The sequence below is a fragment of the Artibeus jamaicensis genome, unplaced genomic scaffold, assembly GCF_021234435.1.
Source record: "Artibeus jamaicensis isolate MK-2021 breed Jamaican fruit bat unplaced genomic scaffold, CSHL_Jam_final contig_3176, whole genome shotgun sequence".
NCBI lineage: Eukaryota > Metazoa > Chordata > Mammalia > Chiroptera > Phyllostomidae > Artibeus > Artibeus jamaicensis.
The window spans coordinates 6782911-6808851 of record NW_026521740.1 but is presented as its reverse complement, the minus strand read 5'-3'; the positions used below and the strand labels follow the sequence as shown (position 1 = coordinate 6808851).

The following is a 25941-nucleotide window of genomic DNA, read 5'->3' as shown; positions in this document are numbered from 1 at the left end:
AACACCTACAACCTCCCAAAGGTTTTCCTGTCTCCTGCCACACTTTGCCTAATCTGCCGTGCACCTGGCCGAAGTGACCTTGCTGAACAGAGATCTGATTGGGTCTTTCTCTCTCCCCTCAGAATAATCCCTGCCACCTCCATCATCCATCCTACAAAATAAACCCTGAGGGGACCAGCCCAGCTCTCAGGGCCCTTCACCTCCTTCCCCAAATCCAGCTGGGCTGAGGAAGGAGCTGAGGTCTGCAGACTGGGAGGACCCAGCAGCCCCCAAGGTGGTGGCTCTCCCCCCAGAGTAGGCCCTCTCCAACCCCATGCACCTCAGCCCCAGCACCGGGAGAAAGTACTGGATGAATCTTTAGAAAAGAGGAAGGGCACCTGAGTGACTCCCTCGGAAGCAGTTGTCCCCACCACCAGCCAGGACTATGAGACAGGTGCCCACTGAGGCAAGGGCGCAAGGCCAGAGGGGAAGCACCTGGATGGTTTGGGGACACAGGGAACTGGGCTTCTGCCCTCTGTTAACCTACGATATTTGCTTACCCTTCATAGCCACGAAGCCCTCACCATCCCACCTGTTCTCCCAGAGCCTCATGTTCTCTTAGCTCACTCCTCCAGCACAGAGAAAAGACCAAGGAGCTCACTTTGTGGAGGCGTCAGAAGGTAGAGGGGACACGTCATCCAGTGACTTCATCTGAAAAGCCATTTTTATGAGTTTTTGCCCGGATCCCACTACTCCCCATGACAACTAGGGCCTGTGGAAGACCCTGGGCTCTCTAGAGGGGTCTTGGTCTCTCGAGAACATGATGCAATCCTCATCCAGCAACTTCTGTCTTCATCCATCCAGGACACGAAACATACTTGCCACCTTTAACCTTATGCGAAATCCACAGCTTTTAATTCTGAGTAAAAATAACAAGTTCACTCAGAGTAAACTTGTTAGATGTCTTATCTGTTCATAATGGAAATTAACATCTATCTATCTATCATCTATCTCCACCTCTCATTGACAGAAGCACCGAGAGAGGCAGTGTCCAAGCTGCAGCACTTCGACCTTGAATTCCTGCTTCTCACAAGAATAACCAGCCTTCTAATGAATTGTACAACTTACCACAACCCACTGTTTTCTCAACTCAATCAAGGCCACTCCAAAAAAATTTTCAACAACTTATCTGTATAGCTTTGCTCCCCTTACTTTTCCCCCCTTTTCTCATATATTCTAGCAACACCTTCGAAACCAGCTCTTCCGTTCCAAAGTTTCCAAAAGCCATTAATCAAACTTTTTCTCCTACGAGTGAAAGGGTTTGATTCCCCGGTCCTCACTCCCAATAACTAGAAACTTTCTAGTAATCAGGGGCCTCGAAAATATACCCGTTGCTCATGAGGAACCAGTTGCTCAGCTAACTGAGACCAACGACAGCAGACGTCTCACACCTGCCTTATGCAGCGACGTCCACTCACACTTGGTCCTCAGCAGATGACAACTTAGAACAGGGTGGCTCAGCTGCCTCTGTGTTTCCCCAAACTGCCTTCCAGATGTGCACTAAGTCCCCCAAATTAGCACTTCCATCAGTCTTGATGATTTAAATGCCCGAGAAGGGCAAAAGAATTTTTAGAAGTATGTCTTTAAAAAGTAGGTCTTGCCCTGGCTGGTGTGGCTCTGTGGATTGTGTGCCGGCCTGCAAACCAAAGGGAAGCCTGTTCAATGCCCAGTCAGAGCACATGCCTGGGCTGCAGGCCGGGTCCCCAGTAGGGGGCGCTCAAGAGGCAACCACACAGTGATGTTTCTTTCCCTCTCTTTCTCCTTCCCTTCCACTCTCTTCAAAAATAAATAAAATCTTTTAAAAATAAAATAAAAATAAAAAGTAGGTCTTGTCTGCCATCCGATGCTGTTTGGGGACTCCCTGAAAACCTTTGCAGCATTTCTGCCCAACATGTTCTTACTTGAGCTAGGCAGACCTATGCAGTAAAAATATTTACTTCCACGAAAAATGTTTGCAACATTAGTCTGTAGGGAATTTAAATAATGCAGCTGTATTTCATAGCACCACACCTAGTCCACATCTTTCTTTTTGCATCGTGAAGTTCATGTGTGACTCACCACCCTACGATGATAATCTCTGGAGGTGTGGATGTTACAAAATAAACTTCTAACTATAGCAGCTTCAAACACTCTCCAATTTATTATTATAAATACAATTGTTAAAACACTGAAACAAACTCCTTTTTTCTTTCACATTTTCTGCTCTGGAGTTTATTACTTGCCTAATTTGTTTCGTTTCTTCTTTGGCTCTCACGCAGTAGAGGCTGAAGCAATGCAAGAACGAGGAAAACTTTATTTCCTCAAAATAACAGGAAAACTTTATTTCCTCAAAATAACTTTTTGAAAGTAAATTGTGAAACTCTGTGTCACATTATCATTTTACAAGAATTCTCCCATCCCTGTCTTAGAGAGGGAGAGCGACATGCAGATTCAAGTTCTCTTCCTTTTTCTCATTACAGAACCAGGTTACTACATCTTGCCATGTGGCCATCCCCTTCACTGGTACAGACGAGGCTTAAGTCTACGGTCTCACAACCAGCGTGGGCTCAATGGAAAACAAACCTGTTCCATCTTCCCAGGAAGCCACGGTGCATGTTTACACCAAACACCCATCTTTCACACACCAGCGTACAAATAGGGATAAGGGTCATTGTACCAAACAATTCAGACTGGGGGGTGGGGGGAACCAGTCCTGCTGTTACAATTAAGGAGAAAAGAAACACTGTTCTCTCAACAACTGATTTAACAATGTTTCTAATATTTACTCCCAGTAGACTTTTGTCTGAGTTAAATGTGAAAACTAAAAGCACTAAGGAAACAGAAGCATCTGACTCATTACTTTTGTTATTTTTGTTTCTTCTTTCCCCAGATGTCATTTTTGGTTTAGAGTGAGTATCTTCACAGGCTTATGTGGAAAAAAAGGGGGAAAAAAACCCTCTGAAGACACCAGGAGACACAATGTAATACGTACTGCTGCATGCAGATTATATGCAAATAAACTTGTGGTCCTGCTATTTTAAGTAGGTACACAAACTCAGCCTCAAGGGAAAATTCAGTGTGTTGTTCTGAATGCCCAAAGTTGGGAGGGAGAGAGAGAACAGACTCTTGGCTCACTTATTTAGTGTGTCTACCTCTTCCATCCATAATAATGGTACATAGAGGGTATATTTGATGGAACATAAATTGGATGTGATCTTTACATTGCTTAGTACTGTTTTGGAGAGGGACAGAGACAAATAAATAGTTAAGTCTCCTACAAGCTAAATCCACTAAAAGAAATCTCTACATACAAGACAGTCAAACCTAGCTGATTTCTTGACCAACTTCACAGTATGTTTTCATTCTTAATTAGCCCATTTAAAGATTTTGAGGTGATAAACTCTCACCACATCACTCTGAAGAAAGTCACTGAATATATAATAATTAACCTCAAATAGTTTTCATATCACTCACAGCATTTCTGCAGACGGTTTGAGCTGGAATACAGTTTGTCTCAGAGAAAGACTTTTTTACACATAACAACCAAAAACAGATTCTAACGGGATAGCTATTAGGTCATAGCAGCAGTGAGGGAGGGCCCTGGGGGCCCACCCACGTGGTAGGTGGATGGAGGGCAGCTGAATTCACGCTGTCCACTCCCTTCTCTCCAGAAACACCCAGAACGTGCCAAAGCCTATGTCTAATGATCGCTTTGGCAAACATGACCTTGGTGCCCATGCCCCCACTGCCATGCATCCCTGGTCTCCAGTTAACTGAAACCCATTCCAGATGAGGGGAGGGTCTCCCAGCAGGCTATACTGACCACTCCCTCCTTCTCAGCACTCCCTTGGCAACTGCTTCTAAGGCAGCAGTCTTCAGAAGTCTGGGGAAAGAACACTAGAAGAATCTGGAGTAGAGACTCTCAGGAGAGGACAATGATTTAGGAATAGACTATATCTACTTACAACTATAAGCATTTATTAATGTAAACTATGTCTATTTATAACTAGTGCAACGATTTTAGAAATACACACAAACACAGGCATTTTAAATGAGATAAGAAAACAAGTACGACTAAAAAGTCTAAGTTTTTTTGTATTCTTAAACAGACAAGCAACTGCAGTGGTATTCACACTGCAGATTGTAACTCATTGGGATTCTATGGGTCAAGGTCAGGTCAGAGCAGCACCATTACTATGGGTAGCCAGCAGTTGGTGAAACAGTCTGTAGCCTCTATGTCTAGTATTGGGTCTAAAGTCACTGTGCGTTGGCCAGGCTGATTGTTGTAACAGAAGCTGGACACAAAAAAGCATGAACAAAACAGAGCCCATGAGAACACTGGGGCCATGAGAACAAACGGAACTCACATTGGTTTGTTATCATCTCTTCCCTGGACAGGATGAGCGACCTGGAAGAGATGCAGGAGCTCCTCCCGACAGACCGAGCACAGGGGGCTCAGGACTCCCCGGAAGATGAAGGTGAGCTGGCAGGACTGGGACTCACTGCGGGTCTGGACACTGCCTCACGCTAACAAGGTAAGTTAGCACATCAGCGACACCAGGCAGGCGCCGCCACAATGCCGAGCACTGTCCAGCAAGCTCGGAGTCCGAAATGTAAGGCCACTGCTGATTCATTTCTGGCTTATAGGCCGATGCAAGACTAAGCCACCGGAGTCCAAATTTAGACATTTAAGAACAGCACTTATTTAAACAACATTGCACTGCACAGAACAGCATGAACAGAACAAAAATTGTTGGTGGTATATATCCCAAAAGAAAGGGTACAGATGCTCTCTATTTACAGCGGGGTTATGTTTCATTAAACCTATTGTAAGTTTAAATATTTAAGTCAAAAATGCATCGAGGACTTCTGGTCAAGATGGAGGTGTAGGCAAACAAGTCTCACTTCCTCACACAACCACATCAAAATTACAACCAAACTGTAGAACAACGACCACTCAGAATCATCAGAAATCAGCTGAATGGAAGCCCTACAACTATGGAATTACAGAATAAACTACATCCAGACTTGTAGGAGGGGTAGAGACATGAAACAGGCTGATCTCCCACCCTTGTGTGCTGGATAAAAATCAGGAGGGGTATCTCAGGAGCAAAGGGTCACAGACCCCAGCCCAGGGCTCCAGTGCCAGGAAGAAGCCCCCATAACTCCTGACTGTAAAAACCAATGGGCACTGAGGCTGTGAAAAACAGAAACTGCTAAACCCCCTTGCAGATCTTCTTAAAGGGCTGGGCACAGACTTACTCAGACTCTTTCCCTCTGAGCTCCAGCATGGGGGTGGCAGAGTAAAAGGCACCAGAGACATACGGGGAAAAACTTAAGTGCCTGGCATCAGGGAAAGAACTGAGGGGGTGCAGCTTTCTCCCAACCAGAAGTGCTGACAAAGGCCACTGTTCCTTTCTGAGCCCTCCCCCAACAGAACCAGAGCTGCCAGGCAGGCTCCATATCTGAGACTCCATCAACCTGGCTCACACTCTTTTCCCCACCCTGGTGATTCCCTGTAGCCCTGCCTCACCCAACTTTCCGGCGCACCCAAGCTGTTTGCAGTGGCTTTTTCATAGGAATGAATGGCTTGCCTTGGCCCTTGCTTCAAATATTTCTAACTTCTCTCAAACAAGCTGAATCTGGCTTCAGCTAGCCCCGTACCTCTTGCTAAACTGCCCCAGGCTGGGCACTAGCCGCCATCAGCCCTGGTTCACAGCTTGGCCTCTCCTGGCACCTCCAAGCCCAGCACACGCAGCAGCCATCTGCAGAGCACTTTGTAGCTTGCTCTGTGTGACTCTGAATGGAACACAATGGAGGGTAACCTTGGACGTGCCAACGGCAATCAAAGGTCAACTACAACAAAAGAGTATATGCAGCCCACACAGTGGGCAGGCCTGGCGTGCTCGGCTTGGGTGAGAGGGGAGCCTGTGCTACTGGACCCTACAGTATACATACTACATTAGGCCACTCTACCAAGCCTGGGAGACACAGCAGCTCTACCTAATACAAAGAAATAGACACAGGGAGGCAGCCAAAATGAGGAGACAAAGAAACATGGCCTAAGTAAGAGAACAGAACAAAACTCCAGGAAAAAAAAAAAAACTAAACAAAATGGAGACAAGCAATCTACTACATGCAGAGTTCAAAACCCTGGTTATAAGGCTACTCAAGGAACTTAGTGAGAATGTCAACAGCATGAAAAAAATCCACTCACAAACAAAGGATACACTAATCAAAATAAAGAATAATTTACAAGGAATCAACAATAGATTGAATGAAGCCAAGAATCACATCAGAAATCTGGAATATAACAAGCGAAAAACAACCAATCAGAACAGCAAGACGAAAAAAGAATTCAGAATATGAGGATAGTGTAAGGAGCCTCTGGGACAACTTCAAGCATTCCAACGTTTGCATCATAGGGAGGCTGGCAGGAGAAGAGAGAGAGCAAGAAATTGGAAACCTATCTGAAAAAATATTGAAAAAAACAACTTCCCGAAGTTGGTGAAGGAAATCAACACACGAATCCAGAGCACAGAGAGTCCCAAACAAAATGAATCCCAAAACGCCCACACCAAGACATATCATAATTAAAATGCCAAAGTTTAGAGAGAGAATCTGAAAAGCAGCAAGAAAAACAAGTTAGCTACCTAGAAGGGTGCCCCCCAAAGACTATCAGCTGATTTCTCAACAGAAACTTTGCAGGCTAGAAGGGATTGGCAAGAAATATTCAGATGAAAAGCAAGGAATTGCAACCTAGATCGCTCTACCCATAAAGCTATCATTTAGAATGGAAGGGCAGCTAAAGAGCTTCCCAGACAAGAAAAAGCTGTAAGAGCTCATCATCTCCAGGCCAAGCCAGTATCACATGAAATGTTAACCCTGCGGAGGCCACAGCTGATCGAAGACATACAAACAGTTTTCTTAAACATTGTTACATATATCGGATGCACAGTTTCAAGGTCATGACTAGCTGCATGTTTGTACATGACTAATGTTAAACCATAACGTTTAAGCTGTCAGTTTGGTTATAACACGCGTTTCGTGAGAGTGTGTGACGTCCGAGAGTAAACAGTACCTGAGAGACACCGCTTATCAAAATATTTTTACAAATGTTGTGAAAAGCATTTATGCCTTGAACATAGCAATATTGTTTGCAATGACTGTTACAAAGGTTTGCAAAGCCAACTATTGAAGATTTATATTGATTAATGTTAAAGACATTTTTGGTTGTATTTTTTGAACAATACTCCACATTTCTGTTATTTTAAAAGAAAAATTTTTTATTCTTTATGGTTTTATTTCTTTAATTTCTAGCTTGCAATTGAAAATAAATAAAAATCATTTATTTCATTATATAAATATAGTAAGTGCAAACTTGAAGCATTTTAAATAATTTTTTTTTACATTTCAGCACATACAGTAATGAAAGTATCTCTCAGATACACAAGACCTACACTGTAATTTTTTTGACCACAACCAAAAAGGGACTTATATAAGAAAAATAAGATGATCAGCCCCCAGTGGGTGTGGCTCAGTGGACTGAGCACCAGCTTGCAAACCGAAAGGTCACTGGTTCGATTCCCAGTCAGGGAACATGCCTGGGTTCTGGGCCAGGTCCTCAGCTGAAGGTATGTGAGAGGCAACTGATCACTGTCTCACTCACACACTGATGTTTCTCTCCCTCTCTTTCTCCCTCCCTTCCTGTCTCTCTAAAAGTAAGTAAGCAAAATCTTAAAGAAAAAAAGGAAAAGAATATGATAAAAAATACAAACAATAAAATGGCAGTCCATACATATCTAACAACTAAATAGCACAGAACACAGAGCAGCCAAAGGATATACATGACCCACAGACATGAACGGTGGTGAAGGGATTGCCCGAGGGAGTGGGAGGGGCTGGGTGGAAGCAGAGGCGGAAAAACTGGGACAACTGTAATAGCATAACCAATAAAATATAATTTTTAAAAAGGAAAAGATGCATTGAATACATCTGATCTACCAACATCGTAGCTTAGCCCAGCCTACCTAAAGCATGCTCAGAATGTTTACATTAGCCTGCAGTGAGTTGGGCAATCACCTTGAGTTTCCTTTTAGAATAACTGCCTGCCTCTTTCTTACTAGAAGCAGGACACAGACGAACATTTCGCAGACATGATGGGATGCAAAAACACAAAACACAACGTCCAAAAATGCTGGCAACACAGTGAGTGCCCTGTGGAGTAAGCACCGTTCACCCTCACAGCCACGTGGCTAATGGGAAACTGTGGCTCCCAGCTGCTGCCCAGCCTCAATTGAGCATCAAGCCACATATCTATGGGTAGCCCAGGAAAGATGGAAATGCAAAACTCTAAGTACAGTTTCTCTGAACGCGCATCACTTTTGCACCACCGTGAAGTTGGAAGATTGTAAGCTGAACCATCATTCAATCAGGATCCCACTGTACTATTTCCTACAATATCTGTTTTGGTTATGCGTGTGTATAAGTATACCTGATCACCTGATGGAAAATCATTTTCCAGCAAACCTGTGAAATGTTTAAAAGTCACCAACGGAGTCTGTCCCCCAGGTGGCACTCTGGGGTCCTCCCACTGTGGAGTCTCAGCTAAAGTCCCCTGCCCTTGGAACTCTCCCAAACCCTGTCCACAGTCACCCCTAAATGCAGATGCCGCCCCCCAAGGCTCTCCCTGAAATTTTCCCTTCCTGTGTTCCCTATTCTCTTGGGGAAACATGCATATTTGGATGGATTTAAAGTCACAGCAGAAGCATTTTTTCCTTCTCATCTGCCCTCAGGTCCAGGGAAGCCTGCTTGACCCTAGGATATAAAAAGTTTGTGATTTTTTAAAACCAAGAATGTTATTACCAAAACTGAAGGAAGTTGAAAAGCTTGGCCTAGATATGAACAAACTCAGTACACTGCCCTGGAGAGGAGTCGCTACAATAAATGGAATGAAGTTGACCTTGGAGAGGGAAGTGCACACTGGCATCTCTCACTCACACTGATTGGCAGGTATGGCAAAGAAGGTGATCCAGGCTAAAAAAGTATGCTCTTCCACCATCAACACCTAATGGAACAGTACATTAATAACAAAATAATATACACCGACACAAATGACATTCCAAATGCTGAGGTAGGTGCTATGTATACAATGTAAAATCAGGAAACATGAACAACACTTATTATTACTGGACAGAAAAGCACAGTGTGGTCTGTACCTTATTTTAAAGCAGTCACAGGGTTAAGTCATAAAAACTTGTTGAAGGGACTCACCAAACTGGGTGCTTAATATAAGTTCTTTTTGGAAGTAAAGGCTCTGAAAGACCCAGTTGGCTGGGCTATCAATGTCTCCAAAGAACATTTCATAGCAACCCTCAGAACTTGAAAATCCAGGCTACAGACTAGAACATTGACAATTCGTTCTAAAAAGTTCAAGTCCAAACCCACACTCAAAATGGACATGTGGATTTAGCAGATGGCAATTTCAGTCTGAAATCATAACTCGTTTCTAAAATGCCCTGAGCTTAATAGAATCACAGATTTGGAAGGAACAGCGGAGTGAGCTGGCTGGGTGGGAATGAAGTCACAATTTCAGGCCCGATTCAGCGGTTTTGACAAGTATGAGTCACACACTGCACTGCCTCTGACTTTGGCACGTGATCCTGAGTGTATGGACATTGCCACACATCTGGCCAATATAAGATGTGAGAAAGATGTTGAGGGAAAAGTGATCCATAATATTAGACATTTGGAGATGAATGTATCCATCTCAGAACAATCCCGAAATCCCCGGTTATGGCGATAAAACTTGTACAACCTGAGTTCACTGTCTCTTAATGGAAATTATATTCTGTACCATGGCTTGAGCAGAGTCAGGCGGAGTGAAAAAACGTTGAGTCAGGCTGGAAGGACTCTGGCTGATCGTCCCAGACCACTCCGGAGAGCAGGACGACTGCTCACCACGATGTGCGATGTGAAACTCCCAATGTGGCGGTCAAAACTGACAACGGGCATCATGTGTATAACTACTCACTGTTACGGAACGAGTGCTGATTGAACTGTTTCTTGATGAGGTTGCCAAATCCCCTCATTTTTAAGAAATGGCAGGTAATACGCAGACAGTGTTACCAAAAAAATGCACATGACTTACAAAGCTTAGGATGCTGATCACAGGACCCAGTGCTGGAAAAGATGGATGCCCAGAACTTAACACTTAGATAATTCTCAAAACTCTCTCTGCACCTCCTTCGCTGCATACAAATGCGTGTGCCTCCTCTTCACAGACGTTCAGTCTGAAGTCTCCATCCCCACCAAACTTTTATTCTGGATCCCAGTATTCCAGAGATGACCATCAACCAGTTTCAATCATGCCAGACTCTCAGGAGTCATTCACTCATCCGCAAAGAAAGAGGCCAGTAGGTCTGACTTATGTTGTGTTACAAATAACAATGTTCTTATAACATTTCTTCTCCACTAACTTCTCAATGGTTCAAATGTCTCAGAACACTGCCCCTCCTAATCCTGGCAGTGTTGCAAGCCACCGACAAGGTTCCCCACCTACTCCCCCTTTCTCCCTCCCCATGTCATTTACAACCTGCTCCATGCTCCACACCCACTGCTACTTTCAAAACATAAACCTTGGAAACTGTCACTGTCTCCCAGGGAAGATCTGACAATGTTGGTCTGCTGCCTGCAACCTCAAGAGCCTTTTTCATCTTAGCTCCTGGCCTTTCCAGACTCTCCGCCATGGCTCCACCTCTCCAGTTCTGCGCCAGTTTTGGAGGAAACGAGCTATTATCTGCAGCGAACACTGCAGCACCCACTCCCCCGTGCTGTTTCTTGGGGGAAACCCCCGTGTCACCCTACTGACCTGCAGACGGCAGCCCAGCCTCCACAATGGACTCTGTGCGGCACCGAATCTCCCCACAACATCCGTGTTCGCCGTACATTCCCCATACAAATGAATGACCTGACGTCTTCCACTTGCTTCGATGCCATGAGGGGAGGGAAGAGGAGTGGTGCGGGTTTAGATGAAACAGGATTGGCCGTGATCGATAACCGTGGTGCTGGGATATGGGGGTTCTTGAAACTATTCTCCGCTACACTTGCAGTATTTGAAATTTTCTACTTTACGACATTCTCTAAGAAGTGACTTTTACTTATTTACACAGTTGTTGTCCCCCGGGGCAACTTTAAAGTCCTTGAAGGTGGGAGCTGGGTCTCACTTGTTTTTTCAAGTCACAAAACGTCCAACACTGAGCCATTACCTGAGAACTGCCTATTGATGCACAAACGAAGGGATGGCGAAATGAACAAAGGAATGAAGGGCGGTCAGGAGAGCTGATCACCCCCTTCCTGAAGGCGCCATTACATCGATCCGGCTACTATGCAATGGCACACTGTCCATTATCCCAGCCTTTTCCCGTACAATGGTGAGCTCTCACAGTCTTTGTCCCTGCCCCCACCAACCTTGCATCAGTAATGCAGACCAGTGAGCGAGCCATCCAAACACAAAACACATCATTAGAAATGACAAAGAACTGGGCAAGAAGGTGAGGAATGTTTCCAGGTAGAAGAGCCAACACATGTAATTCCTCTGAGTCAGGAGACAGCCTAACCTGTTTCAAGAGGAAAAGCTACCTGGGGCAGCTATGGGGTCAATGCAGAGGTGTGGCAGTCAGGGCAGGGGCTGAAGAGGAGGAGAAGGGAACCGGGTTTGAGGTTTCTTCACGAATCGAACTGGTAATTCTTAACATGTTGAGGGTCACAGATCTTGCTGGAATCTAATGTAAGTTTCCTGTACCAAGAAAGTTAAAGGGAAAGTTCCTTGGTGCAGTGAACTTCAGGTCAGTGAGGTCTCACATTATTCTCACACCCAGGACAGAAAAAGCAAGTACATGCTTCTGAAACAAAGGCAGACGCTCAAAAAGTCACTGACTGCACTGGGAACTTGACCTGGCTGAGTGCTCCACACTCAACTGCCATCGGAAGGACCGGGGGAAGCCACACCGAATGCCACCGGTTTGGGTGTTGCAAGGGCAAATTCTAGAGCAATGTTGTGGCCATAAAACATGCATACTCCCTCACCGGGAATGAGCAGCCATAAGCTGAAGGGAAGGAAACCTGTTTGTCCCCTAGTCCCTGGATGCTGTTTAGGGCCTTTCAATCATATGACACCAATTGGGTAGTTTCTTTCCAAAGTCAGGGAGAAACCAGTCCGCCCACTGCCCTGGAAAAATTTCCCATGTCCCGAAAACATGCCTTCATCACACACCTAACCCTCCTCAAGGGTGGTTCATGATTTACCATATTTTATCGTGTACAATGCGCACTTTTCCTCCCCAACTTCTGAGGGAAAAATGAGGATGTGCATCGCACCTGGGCAGTACTACTCTCACAGCTATATAAACGTTTTTAATTCTTGTATTTATGCTTACGTCTTAAAAGTGAACTCTAGAAAGCATCAATGATAAACGTATGTTCAAAAATAAATGCTGAAATTCCTTTAAAATACAAAAAACAAATATAAATAACTGAATTTAAAAAATCAAGATGCAAATTTTTTAATGAAAGTTGGGCCCAAAACATGGGTGCACATTACTATACACAGGAGCATATTATACAAGGCAAAATCCTGGTAGTTTCTTTTTAAAATTTTTTATTGGCCCAGTGCATTGAGCGTGCTCCTGTGAACTAAAGGGTTGCCAGTTCGATTCCCAGTCGCCTGGGTTGTGGGCCAGGTCCCCAGTAGGGACTACGTCAGAGGCGACCACACACATCGATGTTTCTCTCCCTCTCTTTATCCTTCCCTTCCCCTCTTTCCTGGCAGGAATAAATAGATAAAATCTTTAAAATTTTTTATTTTATTTTATTTTTTTTCCCATAACCATTTCTCCCCCTTCAGGGCACCCACTCTACCCCCGAGAATGACTTAGCTTCTGACATCTGCTCTTTGGACCTCCTGGTGCCCTCAGTCACTCGCATGACAGCAAGCAGTAGACTACGGCGTGCAGAGAGGGCCGGAGGCCGGCTCGTACATGTGGGGTGACCAGGGGAAGCCCGTGGACCTCGCCCTGGACCGCACTCCTGCCCACGACGTGGGACCGAGGGAAATCGGACCTAGAGAACGTCAGCCCCACGAGGTTACTCTTCTTGCTCCAGGCACAGACGCGTTACCTGTTTCTTGGTCTGCAAATGCGCCCACCTATGGAAGTGACCACACCAAATATTACATGTGACAGGATGGCCACACCATTATATTTCAATTTCTTTGGGAAGAAAAGTTCTTTCCTATCTACATCACTTCCCCTCAAGATGATCTCAATTTTCATCATAAAAGACTTTCTCTTTTGCCAGGAATGATTTGTGAAACTGCTCTGACAGAGGTCCCTGAGCACATGGTTCTGCTCTTACTCGCAGATGACAAACATCTTGGAAATTGAGAGTGAAGACTGTCCACTTTGTACCACATTCTGTACAGGGTCACAGTGCCGTCTTATGCCTAAGAGACCCACAACAAAATAAGGAGACTCCACGTCGCTCTACCAAGACAATGATCACAAATGAATAAAAACATTCATTTTTCCAATTTGCTCAGTGGCTGAGAATTCACTAACATTAATTACCACAACATCTAATGTTTCAATTAACTGCAGTATACTTTTTTGAAAGAGCAATTCACTGCACTGAAGAGTTAACATTCTCATCACCCAAACCTTGTTTAACAGTTTATAGATCAGCACTTGCTTGGACACAGTCCCCTTCTTCTTGCCCATGCTCTTAGATTTACAATAAAACAATCTCATTAAAGGAAATAAACCAGTTAAAACATGTCTCCCACCTACCTACACTTTATGTTTCTCAACTGCCCTGTAAAAAAGGGCAATTTCACTTTTTTATCTGTGATGTGAATAGGACAAAATTTTTATTTCAATTGTTTGCTACACTGTTGGGGGGAGAGTCTGCACAGAAAACTTAAAGTACTATCCAGCCTCTCAAAGGGTCACTTAGGTTTTTGTTTGTTTTTTTGTTTTACTTGCAAAGTGTGGCAATTTTATACAAGAAAATCAAATACCCAGCTGCCTCCAGAGCAACCTCTAATAAACACAGCAGTCGGAGAGCCTGTGAGAGCCTGTCAGATTCTGCCCTTGGCTCAAAGCTTTCCTCAGCCTCCTGTCTCACTCAGAGTGAAGGACACGGTCCCCTCATAGCCTGAAGGGTCCATCATACCTTGCACTTTCCCCCACCCCTGACACACACACACACGCCAAACCCATCAGCCTAGCCTAGCCTTGAACTTGCTGTTCCCCTGCCTTAACTACTCTTCCCCAGTTATCAGGCCCATCTCATACAAAAGTTACTCAAATACACGCACAATCTCTAACCCTATTCACTCCCTTATCTTTCTCCTTATCAATCTTCACCATTTAAGCTAGTTTGCACATTACCTGTGTCTTTTTTTTTCTCTCCTGCCTCCAACTAAAATATAAGGTCCATATTAAGGAGAGATTTTTCTAGGTTTTGATCATGTTTGAGTGCTTAGGACAGTGCCTAAAAGAGTCTGAGTATAAATTTATAAAAGAATAATTAAATGTATAAAATAATCAAAAAAACAAGCACAGGGCCAGGCACTATGCTCAGGCCATTTGGAAGATAAATATCAATATAAAATATGTATTGCTTATGTTTTATTTTTCTGTAAGTAACAGATCTACAGCTCAGACTTCAAAGGAACTGGCAAGTTTTAACTTCTAAAACACCTATGACATTATCATAATTTAAAAAGCCAGTATTAACTATCCTGGTGCCTTTTGTATGTGTATTATCCTGTTCTCTGTACGATTTCAAAAGAAACAAATGGAATATATAGTTCAAGGTGTTAATTACATAAACTCATTAAAAATAAACTCCTGAGAGGTGTCAGTTCTAACACCTAGTGCTTTTATGTTTATGTAGTTTATTAGTTTTATAAATGTGAGAAAGTCAAACGCAGTAGGCATAATATTGCAAAACAGCCACTACTCAAAAGAAAATTACTTCCTTTCATAGACAAGCCTCCATAGAGAGCCCTAGTCTGCAAGTCTGAAAGGGAAAAAGCATGGTGGGGTGATGTTGTGCTTCCTCGTATAACCTGCCATTATGTAATTTGCAATTTAAACATTTTCAGATAGTCAGAAAAGAAGTATTTGTAGTATTCCATTTTGTAAAAATGAGTGGACTATTTCAAGACATTCAGCACATCCGAGTCATAAATGATCTACTTTGACAACTGCATGTAATTTTTTGTGTATTACATTTAGAAAGACAGGTCTGTGAACAGTGGGGCAAATGGGCTGTTAACGAGGAACCCAGAATAAGACCAAAGGCAAACCAGGTCATAAACACAGGAAATAAAGATTCTCAAAAGGCCATTACGAGTTACCAGTTGTCCACAGGCAGGTACCCCGCCACCCTGCTGGGTCCCAGGAGGCAGATGTGTGGGGAAGCAGAAGGTGGCTCCCGTCCTCACTTGGCCCTTCCTCAATCAGCACCATGAACCCAAGGGTGCCCTGGCCCAGTGCCCAGAAGGAGATCGGGTCCCATGCCCACCTCTCCACAGACAACCATGGCCACAGAAGATGTACATGACTTACACACGACAAAAAAAAAAAAAAAAAAATGCAGAAAAGCCCGTTTCATTATCTACATACATAATTAAGAAAATGTCTAAGAAGTCAATTAATTTTTACTTCACTTCAGTTTTCCTAAACATTAGCCCAGTGACATTAGGCTTACCTATGGCAACAAAATTCCTCAATGAAAGGTATTAAAAACAGAAGAGAATTAGCTGTTCCTGAAAAATACAGATCCATCAGGCAGGTCTGCCCACGGCAACAGTCGAGGAGATAACAAGGCACAGGGCACCTGTGCCAAATAAGTTGGCAATACACTTCTTGCCAACTGTCTTTAAATATCTGACGACAGTTAATCGCCTACTTATTTCTTAGAATTGCATAGGATTTGGTCCATAACTTACAATTTGCTAATAAAAGACATCTAGATGGTCCTGACTACTGTGGCTCAGCGGGTTGGAGTCCTCCTGCAAACTCAAAGGCAGCTAGTTCGATTCCCAGTCACAGCACATATCTGAGTTATGGGCTAGGTCCCTGGTTGGGGGCTTGTGAGAAGCAAACCAATCGATGCTTCTCTTGCACATCGATGTGTCTCTCCCTTTCTCCCTCCCTTCCCCTCTCTCTAAAAGCAAATAAAATCTTTAAAAAAAAAAAAAGACATCCAGATGAACGTAACAGACCACAGAACACTTTGTCTACAAAAGGACTTTTGCGATCACCCCCTTCCTCACCTCCATCTTCCAGCTACAAAAAAGTGTTATTTGTTATTAACAAATTTTTGTGGAGATTTTTCCTGGTTTCGCATGGATTTCCCTTTCTTTGTCAAGGAAAAAGAAGAGCCAGTACGGTATAATGTCTAAGAACCCAGGTTCTAACCTCTAAAAAGCAAGTTATTTAATTTCCCTGTGCCTCAGGGAGAGGTGCCTGCCCACAGGACTTGTTGCCGAATAAAGAAGACAATCCATGGAGCGCGCTCAAACGGCACGTGGCACCCAGAACTGTGTAAGTCACTACCCTTACCAGTAACAACCGCTACTGCTGCTTACGACATATCACGACCAAGCCTAGATTGTCTAGCTTGAAAATTTTTACTTGTTATCGTAATGAAATCATCTTTTGTTCAGGTAGAAACAGTTTCAAAGTGTGAAGCAGACATGACTACAGACAAAAAGCAATAGGTAGAAGTCATGATAAATCCAACTTCCAAAGTGCTCTTTTCCTCTTTTGTAGCAGGGACATGTAGCTAAGGGCAGGTCCCTCCCATGCTCTGCATCCCCCTAACAATTATGCACTCACTCATCAATAAATTGCATGAGTTTATCCCTAGTTGTATCACATATGCCCTTCCAGATATTCCTCCCAACACATATATATCCTCTCTGCCAGAACAACGCATCCTGTGACTCTGCAGTGCCCGTCAGACAGCAAAGGCAGGCATTTAATAAAAACTAAGCAACTGAACACATCCTCCTCCTCCAGACTAAGAAGCAACATGCAGCTTCTTACGTCATACGGAGTCCCTTTATAAAGATTGGCTTTTGCCCTAGCTGGGGTGGCTCAGTGGATTGAGTGGCAGCTTGCGAACCAAAGGGTCACCAGTTCAATCCCGGTCAGGGCACATGCCTGGGTTGCAGGCCAGGTTCCCAAGTGAGGGGGGCGGGGCATGTGAGAGGCAACCACACATTGATGTTTCTCTCCTCCTCTTTCTCCTTCCCTTCCCCTCTCTCTAAAAATAAATAAATGAAAAATTTTAAAAAGACTGGCTTTTATTCCATTTTATTAAGTTTGTAACATAAGCTAAAACCAGAATCTGGTGAGTGTGTATATGTTGGGAGGTAGCAAGGATGAGGAGTGGGAGGCGAAATTAACATTTACACATTAACATTAACATTTCTGAGCAATCATATACCTGTATTATATGTCAAGTTTTCATGTTATTTCACTTAAAACATAGAAGACTCAATGCAGATTTTACTAGCTGGACAACAGCAAGGAGAACACAGACTGTCGGGGAGGTGACAGACATGCCCACTGACACCCATTTGATGCCTGGGCCCGTAAAAAGCAGGCCCCGGGCATCAAATCCATTCCTGTCCACTCCGAAACCTAACTTGATCAGCTCAGAAATACAGGCTTAGGTCAGCTGGGTATGTGACACACCTGAGCTAACCCTGCGGCCATCCGCTGAAGCCTTCCACAGAAAGTAGCTCCCCCTCAATTGTATTTTTAAATAAGAGTTGAGTGTCAGAGCTGCATAGGTGTCCAGTTAAATAATTCACTCAACCACGTAAGAGGAAACATATGTCTGGGTGCTTGGCCAATCCAAACAAACTGGCACATCATCTGATGGATCCATCACCTCTTCCTGAGGCTAGCTCAGGGCGGACCCAGCACCCTCACGTAGGGAAAGCCAGGGCTCGGAATGCTGACACAGGTGCTCTGGGGGTCCTCTAAGGGGCACCCCCCCACCAAGCTCTTTACCCCAATACTGCCCAAGAGAGCATGAAATGGGAAACAGAAGCCAGGTGCAAGGGAGCAGAAAGCCACCTATCACCACCCCATCCCCCAACCTGGAGCAGAACGGGGCTTTAAATTCACACTAGAAAGGGTGGGCCCAGAACCACATCCAGGCTTGATCTCAGTGCAGCTCCCAGAGGGCAGAGCAGGCTGTGTCTCATCACATCCTGCTTAACCCTGGCCCACCCTCCACAGGACAGCTTCCCGGGGAAATCCTGCCAGCTACAGAGAAATGGGTAGCTTGGCTGAGGATGTCAACAGAAGCAGTGTATTTTGTCCTGTGTCCCTGCACACCCAAGTGGGGCCTCTGCTGAACAGTTGTTTTTTGTTTTTTGTTTTTTGTTTTCTTTTTGGCAGCAGCAGAACTAAAACGTTGGGCTGGGCGATGGCTCGGATGACTAGGATTGAAGAGTCAAGAATGTACATGATTTGACTCAATGAAGATTGTAGTAGGGACTGAAGTGCCCGCACCTAAGCTTTTAGCTTTAAAAACAGTGATGACAATAAACAACAAAAGGACACACAGAACCGTTTGAGGGCATTCCCTAGACAAGATCCAAGTGCTTCACAGCCCAGAGCTAGTCTACTCAGGGCGAAGCCACTTGGCTAGAGATGAAACTCCACAGTCAGGACCATATTCCCTGGGGTCTCCTCTGGATGGATCAGGGTGCCTGACATGGGGCAGGCACTCAGTGAAGGTTTACTGAATGATGAGTTTTCCTCTCTGAGGTCAGCAATTGCCCCCAGGCTATGCACCCACACGTGAGTGTACACATACCTACAGCCCCGCTATGAACACTGGAGAGGAAAAACAAAGGGAAATAAAAAAAACGAGTAGCAAGGATGCTGGCCTTCCCCACACCCGACCCTCTGCTAACATCCACCCCATCCAGCAGATCCCATATGCTAGGGTTTGTCCTTAACGCTCTCCTTAGGGTCAGAGGAGTCCCATGGCCACTGGGGGCCCAGCCCCTTCTTCTCAAGAGGCTTCCCAATCCTGCCTTTCTTGTAACTCAAAATGTCAAACACAGGGCACCTTGATATGAGCTGTCCAGAAAGTACCCAGCCATGTACTATAAAAAATAGAGACGTTTATTAAAGAAGATCCAAGAAACACTGTTCACAGGACAATGACACCTCAGGCCCCTTCCATGTAGGCACCTTGGGACCTCACGGTTCTCCCAATCGCCATCAGCTACACACTCATATTTTCCTAAATCTCACTGATGGTCTGAAGTCTCTTCTCTTTCAAAGGGGATTTTAGTTTTAGGAAAAGCCAGGTGCCAAATCTGGGCTGGAGTAGGGCTGAGTCACCTGGGTGATTTGATGTTTTGCCAAAAAACTCTTTAGAAGACATGATAACATGAGTGGGCGTGTTGTCATGATGAAGCTGCCAATCACCAGTTGCCCATAGCTGTGCCCTTCTGAATCATCTGAATAGTTACCATGGAGGAATTTTCAAGCTTAATGCAAAATCTGATGCAGATCTGTTGCTCTACTCACTCAGACACTTTGAATGTGACGGCCACACAGTGCACATGCTCACTCAACAGCATCTACCACCCCCACTGATTACTACAGTGAAGTCATCATTGTTCATACATGTGCTTTACAGTCCACTTCTTTGGCTGCCAGGTTAAATAGATGTCATGGAAACCAGTCTCATTATATTAACAATGGCTGTACTTCTTCCAGACAGAACTAATACATTTTGCTACTATGGAATCTTAATCAAATTGGGATCCTGGCAATCTGAAGGAACTCCTGTTCATTATATTCGTGTAGAAAACTGTCTCCCCTTTCTCCACCCTTACCATGTGCCGGTCTACCCATCACACCAGGCAATCACACAACAGGAAACACGTCACCAGATCCTGATTCTACCAGACGGGACTGCAAGCCAGTACCTGGTCACCGCACACACTGCCGCATCTCCAGGGTAGCAATGCCTCGCAGCTCTAACATTAATAATGTAAGAAAGATTTACAGCTACAGTGGAGTGCCGTGGAAACCAATATGGGCCATGAAGCCAGAATTCCTGGGTTTATGTCTCACTTGTGGTGTTGTGTGGCCTTGGACAAACCCTTGGCCTCGTCCAACCTAATCTTTTAAATTTGGTGACAACAAATCCTCATCTTAACTCATAGGACTCCGTGAAGATTATTTATGGAGAGTATTCAGCACAGCGCCTGTCGCAGAGTAAGCACTCAATAAATCTTAGCTAGTATTACTAAGTGCCAACATTCGAGAATTCTCTAAACAAAGCCCTTGGATGCCGCTATTCTGCATTTTGTGCTTAGGAACTCAGAAGTATTTGAAATTTTGAAGCATTTAACTAAGTTGGACACAATAACCTCTGCCCCTATCCACCCACCCCCACCACCATAAGCTTTTTGAACACAAAGCTTCATTTAAATATTTGGAATCATACTTTGCAGCACCAGAAACTGCATGTATGTTCTTGTTTATGCCAACTAGAGACATCACCCCAGGATCCAGCCTCTTCCCTCCTCCGTCATGAGTCACTGGGGCTGTGGGCCTTGCTGTCTTTATCCATGCAATGGTACCATGGTACAGCCTGGCTTTCCCCCAAGACTGAGACTGCTGCTGGCGGCCCACATGGGTCAGTGGGCGCTGGGACTCTGCCGGTCGGACGCCTGCTCCCCTCACAGGGGACTGCACCCTCTCAGGCACTGCCTTTGCTAAGAGGGGCAACGAGGTTACCATGAACAGACAGCTTGTGTTAGGAAACAATACGTGGTCATGCTGCACAAAAAGGGGCAGAGAGAGCCCTGAAGTCCTTTCCTAATTGATCAGATGCCCTGGGAAATTTCAAGAAGACTGAGCAGACTGACTCGAGGTGTAATTTAAATAGTGAGCTGGAGAGGGTACCCACAGGAAGGCCACTCACCTTTCACACTCCCACCACCACATCCTTGATCTCAGGCTCGCCAAGACGCAGGCACCAAGCCATTCACCTCCTTCCCTCTCTCACCCCATTCCACTGCCAATCAGTGGCCAGGCCCACGGTTTCTCTCCCACAATCCCTCAGTCCATCCCTCCATCACCACGGCACCCTTCCCGTCATCCTGCCAGGAAACCTGCAACCCTGAACCTGAGGTGGCTTCGAATCCCCCGCCTCTGCTCTATGGCACAGGCCGTACCGGCCTCTTGCTTAAAATAAAAAGCCGACCATGCCTGCCCTGGCTGCTATGGCTCAGTTGGTTGGACAACATCCTGCAAAGGTGAAAGGTTGGTGGTTCGATTCCCAGTCAGTGATCCCCAGTCAGGGCGCATGGGAGGGGCAACAGATCGAGGCTTTTGTCTCTCACATCAATGTTTCTGTCCCTCTCTTCCTCCCCCTCTCCCCCCACTTTCTTAAAGTAAATGAATAAGATCTTTTTAAAAACTAATAAAGAGCTGGCCCTGAGTGACTGGGCCTTGAGTGCCTTCCAGGAGAGGCGAACCGTCTGGGCCACGCAGAGTCCAGCTGCCAGTGGGCAGACGGCCGAACTCTGTTCCCTTCCGGACCGAATGTTATGTCCCGGGTGGACTTTCTTACAGGAAGAGAAGGCCACGGTAGTCCAGTCTGCCTGCCCATTTCAAACTCTCACCATACACGAGCTGAATGGTGCTGGGTTTATCTGGATTTCCCGCTCCCACACTCACTACTCAAAACAGTCTACCCAGAAGGATGATCAGGTAAAATGCCGAGCACCATCCTCAGGTCTCTTCTGTCCTGCTAATGTCCAACACCTAGTGCACATCTGGCTACTTCTCTCCAACTCCAGGACTGCAGCCTGGTCCAGCCCACTATCACCTCACCCTAATTCATAACCCATAACACTATCGGGGACATCTGAGAAACTGCTACCCAAAATGCCCCGATGAAATTTCGATCGTGCTTAAAACAAAACCCTACGGCTGACGGCATCTAAGCCTGAGCATCTCTGCAACCCACTCTCAAACCTCTGATACTCACTAAGCAGTGATGATCATCTTGGCCTTGTTTCTGCCCCTCGAATTTCCCAAGTTCAGATGAACTCGGTACATTCCCCAATGTTCTCTGTGCTTCAGAAGTGCTCTCCACCATGATCCTCATCTGCCCGTCTCATTTTCAGCTCCTCCCTCGATCAGCCCCTTTAAGCCAGCCCCTCCGGAAAAGTGAACTGTGCTACTAAGTCTTCAAGGAAGCGACAGTTTTGTACAGAAGAGACTGCAGAAATAGAAATTATATAACATGGATTTCTATCCTACTTTGGTTCACAGGGAGTTTGAGGTGGCAACTCAAAGTAGTAAGTGGTGAATAGTTTTTAAGAAGGCACGACTGACAAAAAGAGCCACCCCTTCTCCATCTTCCATGGCCTGGTTCGGAAGAACTCAGCTCCAACGTGGTCATCTCCCCCGAGAATTCACAGTTCCAGACACCACAGCACATTCTCAGAGAACTCACAACGGAAAAGGGAGTCGCTGACCAGGACGAGGAGGCAGAAGGAACCCTCCGCACCCAGAAAGAGGATTATGAGCGACCCGCTAATTCCCAAAGCTACCAGAACCATCACACAGATGGTGAAAAGCAGAGATGAGTACTTGGGGAAGATCATGCTAAGTGGAAGCCTATTTCGTTTCATTTTCAGAAAGGACCAACTTCAGGTCCAAACCTATAAAAGCAGGTCAAGCTTTTTACACAGGGCCCAGACATTTCAAGTCACTTAGGAACCTGCCATCACCTCACCAAGTCCAGGCAACACCTGCAGGTTAATGAGGTCTTCTTGGTCCATCTGACGCTTCATTACTTCGAAGAATCCAACATCTTCTTGTACTTGTAACTTACAACTAACTTCCTTGGTACAGCCCCTCCCTTTTGGAAATCTCCGCTCCTCGAACCTTTTCTCTATCTAGGAAGCCCCCTATCTCTTTCCACTGACACTCCCTTCATTGAACTAATTCACATCAGCAAGGGGCAGCCGGCTGCAGCAGAAGGCCCCTAGGGAGAGTGGGGATAGGGCATCTGAATTCCTAACACAGGATGCAGTCACAGGGTGGAGGGAGGGGGCGCAGTGAACCGCTGCTGCCTCTCTCCTCTTACGCTCTATCAGGAGAACCAAGAGCACCTTTCTGTAGGGAGTTCTGTGTCCCCAACAGGTCTCAGTAAAAAATAAAACAATAGGCCTGGCTGGTGTAGCTCAGTGGACTGAGCATGGGCCTGCGAATCAAAAGGTCACCAGTTTGATTCCCAGTCAGGGCACATGCCTGGGTTGTGGGTCAGGTCCCCAGTAGGGGGGGGTACATGAGAGGCAATCACACATTGATGTGTCTCCTTTTGTCTTTCTCCTTCCCTTCCCCCCTCTCTAAAAATAAAGAAAATCTTTTATAAATAAATTAATACATAAAACAATAGAGTTTGAGCAAACAACAAAAATGACAGCAAACAGGCCTCCTACACTGTGAATGTCAAATGAACGATGCAAATAGCAAGTGCTAAAGCACACAGAGAACACTGATTCTGCAACATTGAGGGGCCTCTTTAAAAAAGCAAACAAACAAACAGTCCAAAACTGCAAATCACAAGACAGCCAGGAACTTGCATGGTCAAAATAGGACACAGTAAAATGGTTGGAGAAAATGATTTCACTAGTCACAGACGTTCTTTACTTTGTAAAACTGATACGCCTGACTTCATGTCTCACTTTCATTATTTTCTGCACTGGTTCCTGTGGTCGGAGCCCTTTCGGTCGGTGCCCTTTCGGTCGGTGCTCACTCCACCCTTGTGTTCCCCCAGCCTCTGTGTCAGGCTGACGCACATCAGCCTGCCTAGCTTAGGCAAAGCCACAAGCCAAAATTTACTCTCACCTTGACCTTCCATGGACACAAATCTTCCTTTTACTCTTGAGTCATTTCCTGACCCAATAATAGCGTTTTCTGGTTCTCTGTTCTTCTTGAATATTAAATCATAAATTCTAAATGTACTCTACCAACTTTCGCATTTTTACCTCCTAGTCTGCACTAATCAGGTGTCTACACCCTATCTTACCCACTGCTCAGCTTGATTCCAGGTCACTGATTCCTATAACATTCTTTTAAGGGACTGCGCTCTGGTATCGACATGCCCCCTTAACTTTCTGTGGCCACTGGTAAGTTTCCAAAGGAAGAGGTGGCAGTTGCGGGCCATCTCCCAAAGCTTTGAGAGTCCTTCTCCTTTGGGACAATGAATCATTTTCCTTTTCAAACTCAACTTTAAAACTTTCCTTTTCCTCTGCAAAACAGAAGTTTCTTAATGTCTGCTGGGCTGCATTAACAGTCTCTAAAAGGAACTGATGAAGGGTTTTGGTTTGAATCATTGATGAGAGTAACCCTCAGAACCCAGTAGGAAGTGACTTCTGACTCCTCAAAGTCCGCATTATTGCTTCGATGCCATGACATTCTATGTAACCTCAAAACCAGGGCAGGGAAGTGGTCCAGGTGGGATCTCAAGCAGAAATGAACATTTGCATCCAGAAACCGCTATCACTCCTTCCCTAACCAAGTCGTTACTGTGTTCTCACATGGCCTATTTGAAACATAAGGCTGAGAATTCAAAAGGCAAAGCGGCAAAGCTTCATGGTTATCACCACTAACACTGGGTGGGGAAGATCATGTACCCCATCCCCAAAGCTCTCTGCCAGAGTCACTGAGCCACGTCCTCCACCCCCCACCCCCACCTGTTTATCTGCTTCATCCTAGAAGTTAGTTACAGAAATCCAGAGATAGCCCTGGCTGGTGTGGCTCAGTGGATTGAGAGCCAGCCTGTGAACCAAAAGGTCGCCAATTCGATTCCTAGTCTAGGGCACATGCTTGGGTTGCAGGCCAGGAGCTTGGTGGAGGGAGCGCAAGAGGCAGCCACACATTGATGTTTCTCTCCATCTCTTCTCCCTCCCTTCACCTGTCTAAATATAAATAAAATCAGAAAGAAAGAAAGAAAGAGAGAGAGAGAGAGAGGGAGGGAGGGAGGGAGGGAGGGAGGGAGGGAGGGAGGGAGGGAGGGAGGGAGGGAGGGGAAAAAGAAAGAGAGAAAGAAAGGAAAAGAAAGAAAGAGAGACAGCTACAATGGGACTCTGATCTGTATTGAGCGAAGACTTTCCTCTCCACACCCCCTCCTCCCAACTCTGTCCTGGGCAGTGGCTCAGATTGGGAGGGAAGAGGTGTTGTATTTGTTCACCTCCCCAAAATATAACAGTAACAATGGTGAGCATAAGAAGAAAAGGCCACAGGCATTGAGCTGAGGCCTCATCTGGGTGCAAAGATGAAACAACGCAGTTTCCTCCCTTTCCCTTTCTACTTGTTACTCTACAGAGAGCACTTCAGAGAGGAATAGAGAAATCTGTCTTCCTCACCCCTGGCGGAACCCACCCATGGCCAGCAAAGCTTTGCTGAATAGGTATCTGTGCCACCAAGGTCATGGGCATGGTTCTTACTGAGCCTCACAGCTCACCTATCTTTCTCAATTTTCCTTTTGCTGCTGGTCAAAATGTTGGCCCGTGCAAAGTGCTACAACTGGAGAAAGTTCTGCTCTTTATACCTTCTCCCTTTTCCCCACAGCTGCTCCACTGTGGAAAGGAGACCATAAGGTACCCCCACCCGATCAGTTTCCCGGGGTTGCCATATCAAAGTACTGCCACCAGCTGCGTGTCTTAGAACAGAAATGTACTATCTCACAAGTTCCAGAGGCTAGAAGTCCAAAATTGAGGTGTTGCTTCGGCCATGCTCTCTCTGAAACCTGTAGGAAAAACCCTTCCTTGCCTCTTCCTACCTTGTG

General features: G+C 45.3%; 1 protein-coding gene across 2 annotated transcripts in view; it reads right to left on the bottom strand.

The window, feature by feature from the left end:
- Window positions 1–25941, bottom strand: part of SASH1 (SAM and SH3 domain containing 1) — a 164128-nt gene that overhangs the window by 122254 nt on the left and 15933 nt on the right. The window lies entirely within an intron of this gene.